This window comes from Perissodus microlepis, chromosome 11 (assembly GCF_051167445.1).
Source record: "Perissodus microlepis isolate ML-2025 ecotype Zambia chromosome 11, ASM5116744v1, whole genome shotgun sequence".
NCBI classification, from domain to species: domain Eukaryota; kingdom Metazoa; phylum Chordata; class Actinopteri; order Cichliformes; family Cichlidae; genus Perissodus; species Perissodus microlepis.
This window is the reverse complement of record NC_140471.1, coordinates 5066211-5090170: the sequence shown is the minus strand read 5'-3', so window position 1 is coordinate 5090170 and position 23960 is coordinate 5066211. Positions and strand designations below refer to the sequence as shown.

Sequence of the window (23960 nt, the reverse complement as noted above, 5' to 3'; positions counted from 1 at the left end):
AGGCCAGCTAAATTTCACCAGGGCGTGCGTTGCTGGCTGAGGCCAACTACAATACACAAGGGCCTCTGCTAGTTGCTGATGCCATCCATATTTTACCACGGCCAGAGCTCCCTTTGAGGCCATGTTCACCACACCAGGGCCTGTACTTTTGGCTGAGGCCATCTTCACCAGACCAGGGCCTGCGCTGCTGGCTGATACCATCCACATTACACAAGGGCCTGTGCTACTCTTTGATGCCATCCACATTAAGCCAGGGCCTGTGGTGGGGGCCGAAAACATCCACATTTCACCAGGCCTTGTGTTGCTGACTGATGCGATCCACAATACACAAGGGCCTGTGCTACTGGCTGATGCCGTCCACATCACACCAGAGCCAGTGGTGTTGGCTGAGGACATTCACATTACAGCAGGGCCTGTGGTGCTGGCCAATACCATCCACATTTCACCAGGGCCATTGTTGTTGGCTAAGGCCATACATATTACACCAGGGACAGTGCTTCCTGTGAGGCCATCTTCACCACACCAGGGCCTGTGATGTTGGCTGAGACCATCCACATTACACCAGGGCCTGTGCTGTTGGCTGAGGCCATCCACATTAAACCAGGGCCTGTGCTGCTGGCCAATACCATCCACATTTCACCAGGGCCACTGTTGTTGGCTGAGGCCATACACATTACACGAGGGCCTGTGCTACTGGCTGATGCCGTACACATTGCACAAGCGTCAATGCTCCCTGTGAAGCCATATTCACCACACCAGGGCCTGCGTTGCTGGCTGATGCCATCCACATTACACCTGGGCCTGTGCTACTGGCTGAGGCCAGCTAAATTTCACCAGGGCGTGTGTTGCTGGCTGAGACCATCCACATTACACCAGGGCCTGTGCTGTTGGCTGAGGCCATCCACATTACACCAGGGCCTGTGCTGCTGGCCAATACCATCCAAATTTCACCAGGGCCACTGTTGTTGGCTGAGGCCATACACATTATACCAGGGCCTGTGCTACTGGCTTATGCCGTACACATTGCACAAGCGTCACTGCTCCGTGTGAGGCCATATTCACCACACCAGGGCCTGCGTTGCTGGCTGATGCCATCCACATTACACCAGGGCCTGTGCTACTGGCTGAGGCCAGCTAAATTTCACCAGGGCGTGTGTTGCTGGTTGAGGCCATCTACATTTCACCAGGGCCTTTGTTGCTGCCTGAGGCCAACTACAATACACAAGGGCCTCTGCTAGTTGCTGATGCCATCCATATTTCAACAGGGCCAGTGCTCCCTGTGAGGCAATCTTCACCACACCAGGGCATGTACTTTTGGCTGAGGCCATCTTCCCCAGGCCAGGGCCGGTGCTGCTGGCTGATACCATGCACATTATACCAGGGCCTGTGCTACTCATTGATGCCATCCACATTAAGCCGGGGCCTGTGGTGCTGGCCGAAAACATCCACATTTCACCAGGGCTTGTGTTGCTGGCTGATGCGATCCACAATACACAAGGGCCTGTGCTACTGGCTGATGCCATCCACATTTCACCAGGGGTTGTGTTGCTGGCTGATGCGATCCACAATACACAAGGCCCTGTGCTACTGACCAATACCATCCACATTACACCAGAGCCAGTGCTTCCTGTGAGGTCATCATCACCACACCAGGGCCTGTGCTGCTGGCTGAGGCCATCCACATTACACCAGCGCCTGTGATGCTGGCTGATACCATCCATATTACAACACGGCCAGTGCTTCCTGTGAGGCAGTGTTCGCCACACCAGTGCCTGTGCTTCTGTCTGAGGCCAACTACATTTCACCATGGCCTGTGCTACTGGCTGATGCCATCCACATTACACCAGGGCCAGTGCTCCCTATGAGGCCATCTTCACGACACCAGGGCCTGTGCTGCTGTCTGAGGCAATCTACATTTCACCAGGGCCTGCGTTGCTGGCTGATGCCATCCACATTACACCAGGGCCTGTGGTGCTGGCTGAGGCCATCCACATTGCAACAGGGCCTGTGATGCTTGCCGATACCAAACACATTTCACCAGGGCCCGTGTTTCTGGATGATGCCATCCACATTTCACCAGGGCCAGTGCTCCCTGTGAGGTCATCTTCACCACACCAGGGCCTGTGCTTATGGCTGAGACCATCTTCACCAGACCAGGGTCTGTGCTACTGGCAGATGCCATCCACATTTCACCAGGGCCAGTGCTCCCTGTGAGGTCATCTTCCCCACACCAGATCCAGTGCTTCCTGTGAGGCCATCTTCCCCACACCAGGGCCTGTGCTTCTGGCTGATGCCATCCACATTACATCAGGGCCACTGCTTCCTGTGAGGCCATCTACATTTCACCAGAACCTGCGTTACTGGCTGAAGCCATCCACAATACACCAGGGCCTGTGTTGCTGGCTTAGACCAACTACATTTAAACAAAGCCTGTGTTGCTGGCTGAAGCCATCCACAATACACAAGGGCCAGTGTTGCTGGCTGATGAAATCCACAAAAAAAAGGGCATGTGCTACTCGTTGATGCCATCCACATTTCATCAGGGCCAGTGCTCTCTGTGAGGCCATCTTCACAACACCAGGGCCTGTGCTTATGGCTGAGACCATCCACATTTCACCAGGCCCTGTGTTTCTGGTTTAGGCCAACTACATTTGACCAGGGACTGTGCTACTCGTTGATGCCATGCACCTTACACCAGGGCTTGTGTCTTTGGCTGTTACCATCCACATTTTTACCAGAGCCTGTGTTGCTGGCTGATGCCATCCACAATACACAAGGGCCTGTGCTACTGGCTGATGCAATCCACATTGCAGCAGGGCCAGTTCTCCCTGTGAGGCCATCTTCACCACACCAGGGCCAGTGGTGTTGGCTGAGGCCATCCACATTACACCAGGGCCTGTGCTGCTGACCAATACCATCCACATTTCACCAGGGCCATTGTTGTTGGCTGTGGCCATCCAGATTACACCAGAGCCAGTGCTTCCTGTGAGGTCATCATCACCACACCAGCGCCTGTGATGCTGGCTGATACCATCCACATTCCACCACGGCCAGTGCTTCCTGTGAGGCAATGTTCACCACACCAGTGCCTGTGCTTCTGGCTGAGGCCAACTACATTTCACCAGGGCCTGTGTTGGTGGCTGATGCCATCCACAATACACAAAGGTCTGTGCTACTGGCTGATGCCATCCACATTACACCAGGGCCAGTGGTGTTGGCTAAGGCCATCCACATTACAACATGGCCTGTGCTACTGGCTGAGGCCATTTACATTTCACCAGGGCCTGTGTTCATGGCTGAGGCCAACTACATTTCACCAGGGCCTGTGTTGGTGGCTGATCCCATCCACAATACACAAAGGCCTATGCTACTGGCTGATGCCATCCATATTACACCAGGGCCAGTGCTCCCTGTGAGGGCATCTTCACCACACCAGGGCCTGCGTTGCTGGCTCATGCCATCCACATTACACAAGGGCCTGTGCTACTGGCTGATGCAATCCACATTGCAGCAGGGCCAGTTCTCCCTGTGAGGCCATCTTCACCACACCAGGGCCAGTGGTGTTAGCTGAGGCCATCCACATTACACCAGGGCCTGTGCTGTTGACCAATACCATCCACATTTCACCAGGGCCATTGTTGGCTGTGGCCATCCAGATTACACCAGAGCCAGTGCTTCCTGTGAGGTCATCATCACCACACCAGGGCCTGTGCTGCTGGCTGAGGCCATCCACATTACACCAGCGCCTGTGATGCTGGCTGATACCATCCACATTACACCACGGCCAGTGCTTCCTGTGAGGCCATGTTCACCACACCAGTGCCTGTGCTTCTGGCTGAGGCCAACTACATTTCACCAGGGCCTGTGTTGGTGGCTGATGCCATCCACAATACACAAAGGTCTGTGCTACTGGCTGATGCCATCCACATTACACCAGGGCTAGTGGTGTTGGCTGAGGACATTCACATTACACCAGGGCCTGTGGTGCTGGCCAATACCATCCACATTTCACCAGGGCCAGTGGTGTTGGCTAAGGCCATCCACATTACAACATGGCCCGTGCTACTGGCTGAGGCCATTTACATTTCACCAGGGCCTGTGTTCATGGCTGAGGCCAACTACATTTCACCAGGGCGTGTGTTGGTGGCTGATCCCATCCACAATACACAAAGGCCTATGCTACTGGCTGATGCCATCCATATTACACCAGGGCCAGTGCTCCCTGTGAGGCCATCTTCACGACACCAGGGCCTGTGCTTCTGGCTGAGAACATCTTGATGTACAAAAAGGCTTTCTTTCGTCAAGACAGTGCGTTTCTTACGATTACATGCATTTGAATGGGGAACTCGCCCGAAAGAAAGTATAGGTTTTCATTATGTGAATAACTTGAAAATCGTAGCTCAAACAGCTGCAAAACCTGTTTACCCAGCACGGGGATATTGAATTCTATAAGATAAAGCCGTACATATGTGTGTCTGAGTCTTCTATCAAAAGTTACAGCTATTTATACGAAGTTGTACAAAAAGGCTTTCTTTCGTCAAGACAGTGCGTTTCTTACGATTACATGCATTTGAATGGGGAACTCGCCCGAAACAAAGTATAGGTTTTCATTATGTGAAAAACTTGAAAATCTTAGGTCAAACAGCTTTGAAACCTGTTTGCTCAACACGGGGATATTGAATTCTATAAGATAAAGCCATGAATACGTATATCTGAGTCTTCTATCAAAAGTTATAGCAATGTATATGAAGTTGTACAAAAACGCGTTCTTTCACAACGACAGAGCGTTTCTCACTGTTACATGCATTTGAATAGAGTTCTCGCCCTAAACAAAGTATAGGTTTTCATTATGTGAATAATTTGAAAATCTTACGTCAAACAGCTTTAAAACCTGTTTGCTCAACACGGGGATATTGAATTATATAAGATAAAGCCATGAATATGTGTGCTATCAAAAGTTACAGCTAACTTCATGAAGTTGTACAAAAAGGCTTTATTTCGCCAAGACAATGCGTTTTTGACTATTACATGCATTTGAATAGAGTTCTCGCACGAAGGATAGGTTTTCATCTTGTGAATAACTTGAAAATCTTAACTCAAACAGCTGCAAAACCTGTTTGCCAACATGGGGATATTGAATTATATAAGATAAAGCCATGAATATGTGTGTCTGAGAGTCTTCTATCAAAAGTTGTAGCTATGTATATGAAATTGTACAAAAACGCGTTCTTTTGCAATGACAGTGCGTGTCTCACTGTTACATGCATTTGAATGGAGTTCTCGCACGAAACAAAGTATAGGTTTTTATTTTGTGAATAACTTGAAAATCTAGGCTCAAACAGCTGCAAAACCTGTTTGCCCAACACGGGGATATTGAATTATATAAGATAAAGCCATAAATACGTATATCTGAGTCTTCTATCAAAAGTTACAGCTAACTTCATGAAGTTGTACAGAAACGCTTTATTTCGCCAAGACAGTGTGTTTCTGACTATTACATGCATTTGAATGGAGTTCTCGCACGAAAAAAGTATAGGTTTTCATCTTGTGAATAACTTGAAAATCTTAGCTCAAACAGCTGCAAAACCTTTTTGCCCAACACGGGGATATTGAATTATATAAGATAAAGCCATAAATACGTATATCTGAGTCTTCTATCAAAAGTTACAGCTAACTTCATGAAGTTGTACAAAAACACTTTATTTTGTCAAGACAGTGTGTTTCTGACTATTACATGCATTTGAATGGAGTTCTCGCCCGAAAAAAAGTATAGGTTTTCATCTTGTGAATAACTTGAAAATCTTAGCTCAAACAGCTGCAAAACCTGTTTGCCCAACACGGGGATATTGAATTCTATAGGATAAAGCCATATACGCATATCTGAGCCTTCTATCAGAAACTGCCTACTGCACATTCACCCAATGTATATACTGTATATATATATATATATATATATATATATATATATATTTAATGTTCTTCCTCTATCCCCCCCCCCCCCCCCCCCCCCATTTCTGCACATGTCGAGGAGCGTGTCAGGCTACATTTCACTGTGTGTTATACTTGTATAACTATGCATGTGACAAATAAAGAACCTTGAACCTTGAAAAGTTACAGCTAACTTCATGAAGTTGTATAAAAACACTTTATTTTGCCAAGACAGTGCGTTTCTGACTATTACATGCATTTGAATGGAGTTCTCGCCCAAAACAAAGTATAGGTTTTCATTTTTTGAATAACTTGAAAATCTTAGCCCAAACAGCTGCAAAACCTGTTTGCTCAACACGGGGATATTGAATTCTATAAGAGAGAGCCATAAATATGTGCGTCTGAGTCTTCTATCAAAAGTTACAGCTAACTTCATGAAGTTGTACAAAAAGGCTTTATTTCGCCAAGACAATGCGTTTCTCACTATTACATGCATTTGAATGGAGTTCTCGCACGAAACAAAGTATAGGTTTACATCTTGTGAATAACTTGAAAATCTTAACTCAAACAGCTGCAAAACCTTTTTGCCCAACACAGGGATATTGAATTCTATAAGAGAAAGCCATAAATATGTGTGTCTGAGCCTTCTATCAAAAGTTACAGCTATGTTTATGAAGTTGTACAAAAACGCTTTCTTTCGCAAAGACAATGCGTTTCTCACTGATACATGCATTTGAATGGAGTTCTCACCCGAAACAATGTATAGGTTTTCATTTTGTGAATAACTTGAAAATCTCAAAGCTCAAACAGCTTGTAAAGTGGAATTGTAAAGTGCTTTGGGTGCCTAGAAATGCGCTTTATAAATGCAAACCATTATTATTATTATTATTATTATCAACCTACACAGTAAGTTGATAAGTAAATAGATGTCACTTCAATAGAGTTGTTGGTAATACCAAAATTAGCTTCATATTTTTAGAGCCGACTATTTTTAAATATTTTACCATTAGCATTGTTAGCTCAACGGTAGCCTTCAACCTACAAGATACTGGAGTGATACAAACACATGCTTCTCAAGGGCACAAGAAATGGAGCTCACGTTCATTTACTCACCCAGACAAGTTTCCAGGCATTTGGAGTCTTTCAGAAGAAATTTTAAAGGTCCTATATCATGTAAAATCAACTTTTTGGAGCTTTTAACCACGTTTAATGTTATTTTCCTTATATTAAAAACCCTCCAGCTTAATTCAGGCATTTCTTAGTTGTCCCAGTGAATCCTGTGAAATTTCTTTCTAACGACTCCAAATGCCTTGAAACTTGTCTGGGTGAGCAAATGAACGTTTTCCATTCTAGAAATAAGACCACATTGAAAAAAACGGAAGTTTTCCTTTAAATGTTTAAGAGATTATCTTACCTGTTCTTTCAAGAAGACAGCTGGCCATCTGAGCTGCATTTCCTTGACCAAGGGTTGCATCTCCACAACTTCTTTCCTCCCGAGAGAGAATGTGATGTCCATCTAACCAGATTCATACTCTGGATGGCATTACCTTGGCCTCCAGTAACGCTGTGAGGAACCTTGGAGTCATTTTTGACCAGGACATGTCCTTCAACGCACATATTAAACAAATATGTACGACTGCTTTCTTCCATTTGCGCAACATCTCTAAAATTAGAAATATCCTGTCTCAGAGTGACGCTGAAAAACTAGTTCATGCATTTATTACTTCCAGGCTGGACTACTGTAATTCATTATTATCAGGATGTCCAAAAAACTCACTGAAAAGCCTTCAGCTAATCCAAAATGCTGCAGCAAGAGTACTGACAGGGACTAGAAAGAGAGAGCATATTTCTCCTGTTTTGGCTTCCCTTCATTGGCTTCCTGTTAAGTCCAGAATTGAATTCAAAATCCTGCTCCTCACATACAAGGTCTTAAATAATCAGGCCCCATCTTATCTTAATGACCTTGTAGTACCATATCACCCTATTAGAGCACTTCGCTCTCGCTCTGCAGGCCTACTTGTTGTTCCTAGAGTATTTAAAAGTAGAATGGGAGGCAGAGCCTTCAGTTTTCAAGCCCCTCTTCTGTGGAACCAGCTTCCAGTTTGGATTCGGGAGACAGACACTATCTCTACTTTTACGATTAGGCTTAAAACTTTCCTTTTTGCTAAAGCATATAGTTAGGGCTGGACCAGGTGACCCTGAATCCTCCCTTAGTTATGCTGCAATAGACGTAGGCTGCCGGGGGATTCCCAAGATGCATTGAGTTTTTCCTTTCCAGTCACCTTTCTCACTCACTATGTATTAATAGACCTCTCTGCATTGAATCATATCTGTTATTAACCTCTGTCTCTCTTCCACAGCATGTCTTTTATCCTGTCTTCCTTCTCTCACCCCAACCGGTCGCAGCAGATGGCCGCCCCTCCCTGAGCCTGGTTCTGCCGGAGGTTTCTTCCTGTTAAAAGGGAGTTTTTCCTTCCCACTGTCGCCAAAGTGCTTGCTCATAGGGGGTCATATGATTGTTGGGTTTTTCTCTGTATCTATGAAGCGCCTTGAGGCGACTTTTGTTGTGATTTGGCGCTATATAAATAAAATTGAATTGAATTGAATTGAATCTTTTGGGTGATGAGTGCCATGTTCTTATCCCTCTTCTTCATTTCATCTTCCAAAATGTATCTTTAATTTTAGAGAGACTCATCATTGTACTTTTTTGGGGCATCAGGAACAAAGTTGACTTCACCTCGCTTTGGTTTCTTTAAGGTAAATCCAGTGATTTGTTAATCTGATCCACTGTCATCTTCTTTCCCCCTGTGGTGGATTTTTGTATGACATGTATACCTATATATCTATCTGCACTGAATATACTGTAACTTTTCACGTAGCGTTTTAGGCACAAGGTGTTTTGTACACACACACACACACACACACACACACAATACATGTTTTTCATGCAGCACATTCATGAGATATATCTCTTAACATAGCAACAGAGATACTGAAAAACAACATAATGAAATCGCTGTCATGTACACACACACACTATAAACCTACACTGGAGTGTCTATTTTTATGTAATGCATTTAACCCATATATTTGATGTAGTTAGGTCAAGTATTATTCACATGAATATCGTAAGATTATCACAAAAAACTATGCTATTTGCCGTACTAACGTGTGACCTTTGACCATGTTGTGACCTATTGTCAGAAGGCAAAGCAAAGGGTTAACCTAAGGGTGTCCCTTTGGGCAGGGCCCTCAGCCAGAGCCCTGCCCGAACCCTGGCCCGTACTTGACCCTGCACCTGCTGTTTTTGGGCACGTGGGAAAGTTACTCAGCAGCAGGAGATGGGACTACTGGTACCTTTAAAATAGGACCTAGGAAAGCCCTCTGGGTTTTTTCCTGCTGTCTGTCCGTTAGGGTTGGTCCCAACCTGCATGCGCTTGCGGCAAACACCCTAGGGAGCTTTGCTTTTCCTTCTGTTTTGCTGAGCTGCACTCTTCAATAAAACAGCTAGCATAGAACTTTGCTCCTCTCCTGTGATTTTTGTGTTTTTGACTTTAATTGAAATTGGGAAGCTGAGATCCACCTATTGCTAATCTGAAGAATTACTCTCAATTGTGACAACCACACCTCTTCTTTTTCAATTGACTGCAACTTCACTACACTCAATTCAATTCAATTTTATTTATATAGCGCCAAATCACAACAAAAGTCGCCTCAAGGCGCTTCATAGATACAGAGAAAAACCCAACAATCATATGACCCCCTATGAGCAAGCACTTTGGCGACAGTGGGAAGGAAAAACTCCCTTTTAACAGGAAGAAACCTCCGGCAGAACCAGGCTCAGGGAGGGGCGGCCATCTGCTGCGACCGGTTGGGGTGAGAGAAGGAAGACAGGATAAAAGACATGCTGTGGAAGAGAGACAGAGGTTAATAACAGATATGATTCAATGCAGAGAGGTCTATTAATACATAGTGAGTGAGAAAGGTGACTGGAAAGGAAAAACTCAATGCATCTTGGGAATCCCCCGGCAGCCTACGTCTATTGCAGCATAACTAAGGGAGGATTCAGGGTCACCTGGTCCAGCCCTAACTATATGCTTTAGCAAAAAGGAAAGTTTTAAGCCTAATCTTAAAAGTAGAGATAGTTTCTGTCTCCCAAACTGGAAGCTGGTTCCACAGAAGAGGGGCCTGAAAACTGAAGGCTCTGCCTCCCATTCTACTTTTAAATACTCTAGGAACAACAAGTAGGCCTGCAGAGCGAGAGCGAAGTGCTCTAATAGGGTGATATGGTACTACAAGGTCATTAAGATAAGATGGGGCCTGATTATTTAAGACCTTGTATGTGAGGAGCAGGATTTTGAATTCAATTCTGGACTTAACAGGAAGCCAATGAAGGGAAGCCAAAACAGGAGAAATATGCTCTCTCCTTCTAGTCCCTGTCAGTACTCTTGCTGCAGCATTTTGGATTAGCTGAAGGCTTTTCAGTGAGTTTTTTGGACATCCTGATAATAATGAATTACAGTAGTCCAGCCTGGAAGTAATAAATGCATGAACTAGTTTTTCAGCATCACTCTGAGACAGGATATTTCTAATTTTAGAGATGTTGCGCAAATGGAAGAAAGCAGTCTTACATATTTGTTTAATATGTGCGTTGAAGGACATGTCCTGGTCAAAAATGACTCCAAGGTTCCTCACAGCGTTACTGGAGGCCAAGGTAATGCCATCCAGAGTATGAATCTGGTTAGATACCATATTTCTAAGATTTTCAGGGCCGAGTACAATAACCTCAGTTTTATCTGAATTAAGAAGCAGAAAGTTAGCGGCCATCCAGGTCTTTATGTCTTTAAGACATTCCTGCAGTTTAACTAATTGGTGTGTGTTATCTGGCTTCATGGACAGATAGAGCTGGGTGTCATCGGCATAGCAGTGAAAATGTATGCTATGTCTTCTAATGATGCTGCCTAAGGGAAGCATGTATAATGTAAACAGAATTGGTCCTAGCACTGAACCCTGTGGAACTCCATAATTAACCTCAGTGTGTGAAGAGGACTCTCCATTTACATGCACAAATTGGAGTCTATTAGATAGATATGATACAAACCACTGCAGTGCAGTACCTGTAATACCTACAGCATGTTCTAATCGCTCTAATAGGATATTATGGTCTACAGTATCGAACGCTGCACTGAGGTCTAGCAGGACAAGCACAGAGATGAGTCCACTGTCAGAGGCCATAAGAAGATCATTTGTAACCTTCACTAAAGCTGTTTCTGTGCTGTGATGAGCTCTGAAACCTGACTGAAACTCTTCAAATAAACCATTCCTCTGCAGATGATCTGTTAGCTGTTTGACAACTACTCTTTCAAGGATTTTTGATATGAAAGGAAGGTTGGAGATTGGCCTATAATTAGCTAAGACTGCTGGGTCTAGAGATGGCTTTTTGAGTAAAGGTTTAACCACAGCCAGCTTGAAGGCCTGTGGTACATAGCCGACCATTAGAGATAGGTTGATCATATTTAAGATCGAAGAATTAATCAATGGCAGGACTTCTTTGAGCAGTTTTGTAGGAATGGGGTCTAAAAGACACGTTGATGGTTTGGAGGAAGTAATTATTGAAGTTAACTCAGAAAGATCAATTGGAGAAAAAGAGTCTAACTTAACATCAATGGTACTAAGAGTAGCTGTAGATAATATTACATCTGTGGGATGATTACTGGTAATTTTTTCTCTAATGATAAAAATTTTATTTGCCATCGCCTGTGTGTGAATGGGTGAATGACTGAATGTAGTGTGAAGCGCTTTGGGGTCCTTAGGGACTAGAAAAGCGCTATACAAATGCAGGCCATTTACCATTCTAATGCATCTGTGTTTTTTAACCTCTTAAGCCCCAAAGGGTTTTCTGAGCTTCCTGCTCGAAAATGCAATGCCCAAATTTAATTGATTATTTCTCTGCAATTTCAAACTCTGTGCTTACAATCTTGGTATCAAAATAAAGCTAACACTTGTGAAATTTCATCAGAGGTGTAAATATTGAAGCAGATATTACTGTGTCAAAGTATTGAGACTGGAACACAGAAAAATTAAGTAGATTTTATCCTTGCCTTATTTTTTTTCATTTTTAGCATATAACCCTTTTAAAAATATGCCTAAGGTCACATTTCATTCCAGAAATTCAGTAACCAACATATAAACATCACCCGTAAAGATTTATGTTTCTAAAGTGAAACAGTGAAAAATTACAGCACTGTCAATACATGAATATCCACATGCGGTACAAAAATGTCCAATTTTTGCACACAATTGGACACCATGCCAGTTGAATTTTTTAGGTATTTAAGAGCAGGAATTAATTAATTTTATTAACAGGCCTAAAAATGCTTTTTTTTTTTTAAATATATTTTTGAAGAATTAACCTCACATTTACATGGCAATGGCCCTTTTTCTGTGGAATGCCAGGACTGCCATAATGAATTAATTAAATACACCATTAAATAATTAATTAAATGTGGCAATAGTTAATTAAAATTGGAAATAATTAATTACATAAATATTTACGACACATGTAATTAATTAATTAATTATTGACACATGTAATTAATTATTGACATATTTAATTAATTAATGACACATTTAATTAATTATTGACACATTTAATTAATTATTAATTTATTTCACATTTTAATTAATTATTGCCACATTTAAATAATTATTTAATGGTGTATTTAATTAATTCATTTTGGCACAGTTGACTCCTTCAGGTCTCACCATGAAATAATTTTATCTGTCAGCCTCACCCATCAAACTAAGTGGGTGGGGTTAACGCTGCCATGCAGCTTCTCTAACATTTGATTGGTTGCCGTGCAAAGTAAGGCAAGACGGGTCAATCCTAGATAATCGATTGCTTGTGTCGACTTGTTATCCCAGAATGCATTTCAAATCACAGGCAGCAATGGTGGTGGTGTTGTTTTAATAATAGTGTTTTAGCCGCGAATGTCTGGTCAGGTTGTCAACATAGAACATGTTTGCAAAAGTGCTCAGATGTTTTCAGAGATTTCACTAGCTCTGCTAACAGTCAGCTGACAGAGTGCACCGAGCTCACAGCCCTGGTGTTCCAGCTTAACTGTTGATTTTGTGTGTATTTGTTTGTTTTGGAGGGGGGGCTACGTTAACCGGTTTGTTTAGATATTCCACTCTCTGTGTTCCACATGTTGCATTCGCAGATTCTCATTTTCACCGAACAATCGTCTCTTTCCGCCTGGTCTTGTGTCTCTGTGCTTCTGTAACATAAAGAACGAGCTGACGTGTTTCTCACGACACCAACGATCAGCTCAACAGGCCCTCAGTTTACCTGCATGCATCCTCCTCCTCCTCACCTGTCAGCGGGTGTTTAACACCTGCTGCTAATTCAAGAAACACGTCCACGTTACCTGGTGATAGTCACAGTTTAACTGGGCAGCCGGTGCACAATATAACGCAATGTCAGCACATTTTTCTGCACAAGATAAGTAAATATAGTTTTTCCCCGAGAGCTTGTTTCCCAACAGAGCACTTTATAGGCGAACCCACTTTATCAGCGGCTGATGTCCAATCACCGGCAACAGCTTTGAAACCTCAGCTGAGTTTTAGCTCTCAGTGGTTAAACGCTGGACTTAATTCGCTCAGGTTTTGTCTGTCGGGTCACGTTTACTTCGCTGTTTTATTTACAACTGAGCAAATCGGTTTGGCTGAGGTTAAAGTTGCGTTTCATAACTGCACAGTTTTACAGACGTTTAATGGTTCACTGGCACATGTGTTAGACTGAACCATTCGCTTTTCTTTATCTGGTGTGTTTTGGATTTAACAGTGAATTTTGAGAGTAAACTGACTTATAAAATGTTTTAAAGAAAGAGAAGAGAAGGCGCATTTCCACCGAGAGGAGCAGAGTTTGCAACAGCGTGTTCATCATGAAGACTGCAACCTGGACAGAAATATTATATGATCTGTTTTTTAATAGTTATTCAACTGTATTCTAAGCACCAGCTGTCTGTTAGAATTTTTAGACTTTACTTAACTAAAAATAAATGAGGTTAACATATAATTTGTGATTTTTTTTTCTCTTTTTTTTTCTTTTTCGGTCATGTTATGTTTAACTGTCAAAGGCTTGTTACAAACTATGAAACACATCGTGCAGACTTCTGGATGTTAGAAGAAAACTAATACTGCTCATGAATAAGACTAAAGACAGGAAGGTGTCCTTTAAAACTAAACATGTTAATAGGACCTCCCTATTTATATCATAGGTATATAGCACGTGTATTTCAGTAATAACCTACTTATTTCAGTGTAGTGGTGAACAGTCACACAGCTCACTGGGCGTTATTTGTGATACTCCTTAACTATAATTTATCCAAGTTAACTTCAGTTAACCATTCAGACAGTTCTGACTGTTCATTCAGACGGTTCTTTTGCAATGAAAAACATAAACACCCATGCTCCCGGTAGGTTTCCGCTGTGCCAGCTGTTTACATTACAGCTGCTTATGCAGTAGCCATGGTAACCACTGACTCTGAGGGGCTGGGTCGATGCAGGTCAGACCACAATTTGACATATATGATCTTAAGACAGGACATAGCCACTGTACGTGCTGGCCTCATATCAAATGTGAACGCAGACTGAGTCTATGTTTGACGTTTGCTTTATATCTAATCTTCCTCTTAAACATTTAAACAGCAGCGAGTCTGCAGCTGAGGGAACACAAACTCAAATTGTCGGAACAGGTTTGCTCGTTCCTTGCATGTATTCATTTGGTGATTTATTAAATGTACAACTGTTATTCTAATCTGCTGCTGAGTCTCTTACTCTGATGAAAATGCAGAAAACACAGATCACGGACACCTGTTCAACCAATCACTTTCATTCCACTTTGACCTGTGACAAACTGACGGTTCATCTCTGTTATGGTGTGTTCACACAAAACGCGATAGACACGAGCGAAAACGCCCCAAACGCCCCTAATTTGACGTGTGCACATTCGCACCTCGACGCGTGTCCAAGAAAAATCCATCGCGCCTCAAAATTGCATATTTTGACGCGCGTGAACCGGAAATGTGGGAGGGATGTGGGAGGAAGTTGTGCCAGACCGGTATCTTTGCTAGATGGCAGCTGTCGAGCTAGCGTTTGAAGAGAGAGTCTCCCTTCTCTATTTACTGTGGAGAGCAAAGCAGCGGCGTTAAGGACGTCCTCGCCGTACCTGGGTCCATCAGGTCCTTCAGACGCGTGAGCAGTTTGGTGAGTTTCACCATTTACTCCAGGAGCTGCGCCTGGATGACAGCTGATTTCAGCGATATCGCCGTCTTCCCCTCGCCCAGTTTGTGGACCTGCTGTCCCGCGTTGGTCCAAGCATCGCCTGCCTAGACACCAACTACAGGCACTCAATCGCACCTGCAGAGCACCTGTCCGTCTGCCTGAGGTTAGTAAAAGTGTTTAATACGGTAGTCCTTTATTGATACCTGTGCTAATATATGCTAAACTATCGTTTATACACTGCTAACATGGATGTGGTATGCTAACAGTGAATGCTGTCGGTGTTTACTGATAGAAAACTGTGGTATGGAGACAACTGTTTATAATATTTCTACTGATACTCGAAAGGTCTCATCAAGTCCCGATTTAATTCGATTTATGCTGTTATCAGTGTTTGCAATGATAGCATGGCTGTGGTGTCATATCAGTGTATGCTCTCTGTGTTTGCTGATATCAAACTGGTACAAGGACCACTGTGGGTTAATCTTTGTTGTGATACTCACTCCTTTTTTTTTTTATTTAGACCTGGTTTAATTCTGGTTTAGTTGAATATTTGTATATAATCCTCACAGCTGTCAGACTCTATAACAGGGGTCACCAGCCTTTCTTAAAACTGAGAGTTAGATAAAATTGTGAACCGTTTGGTTCATCTTTAGTTATATGGTTCTATCTTGATATGCTGTCTTATCACAGGTTAATTTTTCAAAAATATTAACAATGATATAAGCAAGGAAAGGGCTAAATGTCAACATACAACTCTTTATTTCTATTAATGTCTTACTTCATTCCTACCTGATTGACATGTTTAGGAATTATGAGTGATTGGCACACTGTAGTGTTAAAAGTTGCTACCAATCAAATTATGATATGTTAAAGTTAAAACAAAACACAACTGACTGTTTTATATTATATCTAATATATATTATGTAATTATCCTTATAATTACAAAATGTTTTATGTAAGATTTAAGTTTTGTGATTTAAATCGGACATCACAAAAGTCTTTTGGAATTTGAATAATGTATTTTTTAACTGCTGTACACATAATACTAATTTTGAACAATTTTGTCCAGGTTCCTTGTCACCGGGGACTCCTGTAGGACCATCGCGTTCAGTTTCAGAGTCGGTGTGTCCACGGTGTGCCAGATCACCCCCCAGGTAGCGACGGCCATCTGGGACTGTCTAGTGGACGACTTCATGGCTGTGCCTTCACCTGGAGACTGGCGGTCCATCACAGAGGGATTCCAGGAGCGCTGGAACTTTCCTCTCTGCTGTTGAGCTCTGGATGGGAAGCACGACCAGACACCAGGCACCCCATATAACATATAGGAAACACACACATTGATATACACTAAATATTTATTCCATTTCTTTTTTGTGGTGCCCAAATTTATGCACCTGCTCTATTTTGTTTAAACACTTATTGCACACTTTTTGTAAATCCAGTAAACTTCTTTTCACTTCTCAAATATCACTGTGTGTGTCTCCTGTATGATGTATTTAACTGACATTTTTTATTGTAACAACCAACGATTTATAAAGGAAAATAATGGCTATTAACAAGATTGCCCAAACTTTTGCATCCGACTGTATTAGTATATTTTGTCATTAGTATAATATGAAATAAATTCTACATGTGTCAAGTCGTGTGCCAACATTTGCTGTGTAGTAGAACTGAGACATTAGTCATTATAACAATTTATTTGAAATAATATTAAAATTCTTAAACAGAAAAACATTAAACATAAATATATAAAATATAAGTATTTACAGAGGGACAGGAATAAAAAGGACCCAGCTGCTCTCCAGAGCAGGAACAAGGCTGAGGAGGAAATGACTATTAAAAGTCAGCGAGTGTCAATAATGTTAATGTGGTTATGTTAGTAATACACCGAGTGCTAATATAACAGCTTTAAGATGCATTTGTAGATATTATTACGTGTTTTACCGTCTTTATGGTGCTAGCTTAAAGTTACGGTGTAAACGTTAGCTTATATTGTAGTAAAGCTGTTACTGTTTAAACGATGTTAGCACAGAAATATTAGCTTCTGTCATGACTGATGAAGTTACTAGTTAGTAAAGTTTCCAGTAAAGTGTTTAATCGCAGCCACAGATTGACAGCAGATATCTCGATTAGCTTCAGTGCATCTGTAATAAATATGTGCAAGTTTCAGTGCTTCGTTTAAACTGTATGATACTTATACTGACCCAGGGTCAGTGTAAAATACAATCCTAGCTGTGTGAACAAAGCCTGGCTCCTTTAATCCTGCATGACAAACCTCAGGATGCAGGTTATTATTACTCTTTCCTGCTGGCACACCTGTCACAGCTGAGAGTCAGCTAGAAACTTAAAGTGACGTGGACATCATGCAAAGACTGCCAGACTCTGTAATACTGCAAATGATCAGTGACTCAGGTTAACACTAAACTTTAAACGGTCCCTCTGTGTCTCTGTGTGTGCTGAACATTTAGGATTGAGTCAGGCTGCATCAGCTGAAGCTGTTATTTGTATATATCAGTATTTTTTATTCAGGTGTGGGGAAAATACGTAAGACTGCAGTGAAGCGATGTACCAGATTAATCCCTGGCCAAAGGTATCGTACTTAAATCAGACTACTGATCCAGCGACATCAGCCTTTTGTGAGGTCTGTTTAAAGTAGACTTAAAATGAACTGCAGGTTCCTCAGAGGTGGACTGTGAGCACAGAAACACATGTTCATACAAACAGCTGCAGCAAACTTACATTAATTTTAAATAGATTTGTTACTCTGATGTCTGTCTCTGTGTTAGTCCTCTGACAGACTGGTGACCTGTCCAGGTGTGCTCTACCTATGACTACTGGGACAGGCTCTAGCCTCTGTAATAGAAATTTTCTGTTATTCTCATTTAAAGTATTTAAGTGCTTATGCATATGCTTAGTTGTGACACTGTTATAGACTGTTCAGTGAAAGTTTCTAAAACTAGATGAACTTACTTCAGCGTCAGCAGTTTGAGAAAACAACTCCCTTTACAGGTGCTGATAAGGCCAAGGGCACAAAACAGCATAACCATTGATCCGTTAGGTTTCATAGCGAGACACGTGAAGTGTGGTAGGATCAGTTTGTAACTTCCTCCCTCTTCCTTGGAATGCATAAAGGAGTAGGAGCACCACTTCTGTGGCAGAGCTGGCATGACTGAACTGTGATGTTTGATGTGTGTTGGCTCTCCTGTGCGCAGTAATAAATAGCTTGATCACAGCTCTTTCTGTGTTGCAGACTTTATTTTAAAAATTCCACGACACCCCCCACCCTCCCACTGTGAACATGAATTGAATATTCAGAAGACATTTGTTTAAATAGTTCTAGAAATCTGAGCTGTTGGTGTGTCCTTGGATTGTGTGGTAATAATATTAGAGCTAGCAATCTTTCTTACTGAATCTCTACTATGAGTCATGTTACCTGAGATTAATTTTATGTTTACCTGTCAGCCTGGACAAATGTGCTGTGTGAAGGAAATTAAATTAAATCAGATCTGAACTGCTTACAGTTAAGGAACCTGTTCATATTTAATTGAAATATGAACCAGTGATTTTTTGATTGCTGATTCCAAGATAGTCTTTGTGGAAATCCTGTTTGGCTTTTTGTTATTTTAATTCTCTTTTCTGTTTTCCAGAACAGTTCTCCACAGTCACTGTCCACATGGGTCAGTGGGACCAAGAAGCACTGTGCTAATGTGGGACTCTGACCAGCAACATCCAGCAGGACCCAGACAGCGTTTTCTATCTCCCAGCTGGAGGTTTTTGTTTGTCTGTGACTGGAGAGTCAGATTTTTGTTGAGCTTCACACTTGCAGAGGTAAAAGTCAGTTTGCAGAGATCCCTCCCACCCTGGCTTTTATGTGGTAGATTTCTTATCTGAAACAGTAATATTTCAGTGACTGCTGCTTATACCACAGGTTAATACACTCTACTGATCCCTGATAGGAGAATCATCAATTTTGCCAACAAAGAAGCCTGGTGGATGTTTGTTTACAGTCTGATGATGGGACATCATGCTCTGCATTTCAAAGTTTACCTCCTCATTATTATTCATACCCAGTAATGTGAAGTATGCTTATATCTACTATAACTGAACCAACCTGGTGCTCTTCATTTATGGAGGCTGTTGAGTCTGAATGTTGGATGTTGTGTATCTCGTGTTCTCTGGGCTTTGTTGTCCTCAGTCTTTTTGCAGGATCAGAAAACAAAACCAGGAGGCGCGTAAATGTTTCTTCTCCATGATGTTTCTTCAAATGTTTCTTCTGGATGATGATAAGACCGTGACACGGGATGCCACCTTTGGTCTCAGGAAGAAGTGTGATTAAATGTAGGGGTGGGTTTTTATAATCGATTTATCGATTAAAATCGATTCTGGCTTGGATAACGTAAAATCGATTCATTAAAATCCTGAATCGATTTTTTTAATATAAATTTATTTTGCCCGAAATGCCAGAATCTCAGGTGAAATCTCACAAAATTTCAACAACCACCAAACAGCTAAGACAGTAAATGAGAGCAGGAACACGGATTCTGCACAAAGACTTAAACACACAGCGCAACCCGCGGATCAGAATCAGTTAGATGTCGCCTTTCTCAGAGTCGGGGCTGAAAGCCGACAGCTCGCTGATTCTGATCTGTCGGCAGGTCCGCGCTTTGTGTTCACGCCCTTTATGCGCTGATTCTAAAGCTGTTAGTTTCCAAACAATATTGACCGAACCAGCAGCAAAAGAAGATCCAAACTATGCTTCACATAAACATCGTCATGTATTCACTCTTACTTTTACTGTTTTGCTTCAACCACGATGCACAGCTCTCTCTCTCTCTCTCTCTGTACTTCAAGAACAGTTTCCCATCTAAAAATCGGTTTTCTTCATTATTCGCTTGCTTGTTGCACACAAGTCTACCGTTGTTTACAGCGCTGTCGGCCGACGTTTTTTTTTTCGTTTTATATACTTCCGAAAAGAAAACCTAATTTCTGCCGTTCAATACTGAACAAATTTAAACTTTTTAAAATTATGCAAAATGCAAAAGGCTTAGCCGTGTTTCTAATAAAACCGCTGTAACTTCAGAGGTAATGTTCATATGTTGATTAATAGTTTTCTTTCGTTTTTGATGTACTGCAGAATATTTTTATAAAATCCCAGGCCAGGAAAACCACCTTCATGTTTTTCTGTGTTTTATCTTCAGCTACTTTGACACAAAGGCATCTGCTGTGAGGCTTACACCTTTGATAAAGTCTTGCGTGTGTAAGCTTCCTTTTTATAGATACAAAAATATGTAAATGTACTGATCTGAATTATAATATTTCTGACTGTCAAAAGTTCCCAGATTCAAATCGAATTGAATCGAATCGAATTAAATCGAATCGTGGATCGAATCGATTCAGGACCTTGTGAATCGGAATTGAATCGATTCTAGAAATCAGTGACGATACCCAGCCCTAATTAAATGGTACCCACATGTGTGCTGCTGAGAAGGATGTACAGGGGCACCTGCAGCCAAATCCAAGCCTCAGGTTAGTTGTAGTTGCAGAACGCTATAGGACTGAGACAGCTGAGGCATCAAATGTTTGATTAAAGGGATGAAAAAGAGAAGTTTCTTCCCTATAATTATCACTTCTTAAGATCTGTAGCAACTTCAAGTCTGTCAGCAAGCTGAGCATGCTCAGAATGTGACAATATATTTTTGTTCAATATTTAATTTCTTTCAGTTGCAATTGTTAAATGAAAAAAAAAGAAAAATATATTCTTATAATTTAGCAAACTAATTTATCAAAAAAATATATATACATAATATCTGTATTAGTTTTAATAAATTAATTTGACACCTGTATTGAAAATACCATATTGTATTCATACAGAATCAGTATGGTATCATTGTTTGTCTGTTCACTGATTGTTGAAACTAAGAGCTAGTTTGATCTGTTTAGATCTAAAGTATCCAAAGTTGAGCTCTAATGTTTCTTCACCCCTGTGTGTGTGATATCTGATTTCCTACATGCTGGCAGAGCAGAGCGGTAGTTTGTGCTCACAGATGGTGACAGTGTGGAGAGACGGTGGTGTTTCCTCAGAAGAACCAGCAGAGTCACAAAGGACACCAGTCCATCTCACCATCTTGACTTGCTGACTGATGCTCGTCTACACTGCACAGAGGAAATCAACTGACCGAGGTTTGTCCAGTGACGTGTTATGAAATGTATATTTGTTTTACGCTTACAGATGTTTTTCTTGACAGAGGCTCTGCAGAGGTTAGACAAAGCAGAGAAAATATGTGCTTTACATTTTACTGTGATTTATTGAGATATTTGTTGCCTGATGTTAAGCAGGAATGGAGAAATAGAATCAAAGGGAGATGTTTTTGCTGTTTTTGTAATGATGTAAGTAAATCTTCAATATTATTTATTTCCTTGGTTATATTAGGAGTGTTTCTGAGTGAGTGAGAGAGGGAGTGAGGGTAGTGATGGTAAATTTGAGTCTTTTTACTGAATCGAGTTTTAATGAGTCACTCACCAAAGTGAATCGGGTTTTTTGAGTCATTTAATTCACTGAGTCAGTCGACCAGAGAGCGCAAAAACTTTACATTTTCACTCAAACTTAATTTGTTTCTCTTTTCATGTAAATCCTACTGCTAAGATGAATGATTCTAAAAGAAAACAACTATTTTATAGAGCAAAAAAGAGCAAAAACATTTCTAAAATTAAGCAATTTCCTATCAAAATTGCTTAATAAACATTTATTTATTTTATTTTATTTTATTTTAATATATTTTAATTTTTTATTTTATTAGTATTTTCCTTAAATGTGTTAAATATATATTTTCTCATCTAAATGTCCACTGAGCTGTGAGCCAGGGGGCGGTAATGCGCCTTAACATTGGTTGCCAACCAAGAAGAAGAAGAAGCTGTGAGCCAGGAGGGAGGGGGTGAGCGAGTCCTGAGTGATTCTCTTACTATTACTAGCAGAAAGAGCACGAGCTGCTTTGATCTACTGAAAGGAAAAACCAGAACATCTGAGCTGAAACCAGTCAGCTGAAATCATTAAGACAGGAACAATCATTCAATGCAGTGTCTCAGGTGGCTTAGCCTGTTACAACTGTTGATACAAGCTAAATACGGTTAACACACAGTGTCAGGGAGCTCCAGTGTGGGAACTAGTGGCCATAGGTTTGTAGTCATTTAACTTTCATCCATTCATTCATTTAATTCAGGAGGAAGAAATGTCAGGCTGGTGCAGGCTGGTTACATGCATTTGGTCCCATGCTGTCTTTAACTAAATGACTTGGTTCATTTTATGGCTGGGCTGTATGTGGGGTTATATCATGTTATTTGGGCAGGAGTACCTGTTCCCTGTTAGACTTAGAAAGTTTCTCCATAAGTAGAGTACAGTACAGTGCTGTACAGTGCAGCGAGGAATGCCCAGACCTCTACATTGGAGAGACCAAACAGCCACTTCACAGGCGCATGGCACAACATAGCAGAGCCACCTCCACAGGACAAGACTCAGCAGTCCATCTGCATCTTAAGGATAAAGGACACTCTTTCGAGGATGCCAATGTTCACATTTTGGACAGAGAGGACAGATGGTTTGAAAGAGGAGTGAAAGAAGCCATCTATGTCCACTGTGAGCGACCATCTTTGAACAGAGGCGGTGGTTTACGACACCAACTGTCTGCCATCTATAATCCAGTTTTGAGTTCCCTCCCCAGACACCTTAACGCCCACTCACATCCTGGGCCATCTGACCTCAGGAATTCGCATGATAAGGTGGGGCCAGGTTTCACAATGAGCTCACCCGAAACCCTGGCTGATTGGGACCCACACCCAGTTTCACACCTTGGCTCAGGCGATTAGAGGATCATCAGGGGGTCCTTTTGTCCCTCTGCGGGGGGATACTCCCACTAGGTTTATATCTGGGACTCTCCACCATTTGACCTTAGAACTGAAGAAGCTTCTCGGATGAGAGGTGAAACGTCTTCAAGCAACTTAAAGAAGTCCAGACGCTTTTCTTTGCAAGCTCCTTTGACTCCATAAGTAGAGTTTCTAACTCTTATAGCACATCTGTGGCTGACAGCTTTTTGGTGGCTCTTTTTACCCCACACTGGTTGTGAGTGTGTAAATAGCCCCACTAGTTCTTTTGGGTTGCAGTTAACTTGGGAGGATGGGGTGGATCTGCCATGACTAGATGAATAACAATTATCTGGGATACATAAATTTATCCCTCTCATGTGTCAGTAGGATTGTACTGTACAGCATCTCATTGGTATGTGAGGAATGCTAATGTAACACGATAACAGACGGATGGTCTTACATCATTAAAATATAAAGGGCAGGAGATATTTAGATATTTTTATATTTATATTACATTTAATAGCTGACAGATATTACTAAATAGATAGAATTTACTAAATAGCTGGATGAACATGAAAAATATGTCCATAATCACAAATGACCATGAGAGCCAGTAGAATTAATTCAACTGGACACTCAAAAGACGTCCTTAAATGCTCTTTAAGTGGCAGAACAGATGAACAAACAGTTAATCGTTTACTTGAGATGAAATCTGCTCAGCTACTTTGAAAACAGCTTCTAACTGATTCCTCCTTTAACAGGATGACTGCTCAGGGGTAAGGCCATGATGCAGTCCAGCAACCTTTATGGTTTTGCTTTGATTCACCAGGAACTATTAGGGAAACCTTCCAGCGCCTCCTGTGAAAGACACAGGGATAAACACAAACATT

The 23960-nt window shown here is 41.8% G+C and overlaps 1 long non-coding RNA gene across 3 annotated transcripts in view; it reads left to right on the top strand.

Moving 5' to 3' along the window:
* The first annotated feature begins 14863 nt into the window (after positions 1-14863).
* Positions 14864-23960, top strand: part of LOC146377108 (uncharacterized) — a 34249-nt gene continuing 25152 nt past the window's right edge. Inside the window, exons 1-4 of one of the 3 annotated variants that reach the window (XR_014801717.1) lie at positions 14864-15376; positions 16283-19041; positions 19170-19557; positions 21232-21393. This is a non-coding gene — a long non-coding RNA (uncharacterized LOC146377108). Of the gene's footprint in view, positions 15377-16282; positions 19042-19141; positions 19558-21231; positions 21394-23960 lie in introns of all 3 variants that reach the window. The other 2 variants (XR_014801716.1, XR_014801715.1) reach the window with 2 other exon arrangements.